Raw genomic sequence first — 1,064 nt, forward strand, 5'->3', positions numbered from 1 at the left:
CATTAACAGAAAAAGTAGAAAGAAATGAACAGAAGAAAAAGAGCTCAAGGTCACTGAGGTCCACAAGCTCAACAGTTGAGTGCTTACTGAATTGAATTCTGATAAACGTCAACAAGGGCATCACAAGTAAAAGTTATTCTTCCTTTCCCCTTGTCTCTGGAACAGTTAAGTTTTGGCATGAGATTTTGAAAGACAGAGGTGTCAGGGAAAGGACCAGGGTCTGTCGAGTAGAAAGAAGGATCATTTTGAAATCAAAGGACCTTGATTCAAATCCTCACTTTGCTTATTACCTTTGTGACTCTGTGCAAAGACGCTTAATCTCTCTGGGCTTCAATTTCTTTATTTGTAAAATTAGAGTGTTGGACTGGATGACCTCCAAGGACCCTTCTGGCAATAAGTTGATGATCCCATGATATGGATTGCCCAAGCTATTTAACATTCAAGAACATGATTTAAAAGGATACTTCAAGCTCAGTTTTTCTTGGCCCAGTAAAAATCCTTTAAGACTTCATCAAATCTGGTTTTCTTTACTATTTGTCAACATATTCTTAAATTCCTTCCATTTTAACCAAGGTCTCTTCCAGGTCTAAATTCAGTATTCTACATAAAACTTTTATGACATGATCACATCTCATCAGATACATTTAAGATGGTGGAAACAGTTGAAATACTACACAACATACTCCATAAAACTGAAAATTAGTTGCTTTACTTAATGCTACATAATTCTATCTGGGCTCCCAGGCTATAACTAGGGCAGGGCAGAGCAACTAGGGCTTTCTGCCAAGTTGCCAAAATTTTCTAAACCCCTGAAAGCACGTGCAGTCCATCAGCAATATAGAAATAGCTGAGCTTAATACCTAAGTAGCAAGAATAACTAGTTAAAATAACATAGTTACCAGATTTTGCCCCAAGCAGAGTTCTCCCAAGTCATATACCCTCCACTCTCTTGTAGACAGTGGCCTTGACACTTCTTGGGGTCTCTATCACCATTCATTGAATTTGTATTTAAAAATTAGTTGAAGGTAAAGTTTCTGATTTGGGAACCAAAATTGTTAGTTACA

This window comes from Notamacropus eugenii, chromosome 2 (genome assembly GCF_028372415.1).
Source record: "Notamacropus eugenii isolate mMacEug1 chromosome 2, mMacEug1.pri_v2, whole genome shotgun sequence".
Lineage (NCBI taxonomy): Eukaryota > Metazoa > Chordata > Mammalia > Diprotodontia > Macropodidae > Notamacropus > Notamacropus eugenii.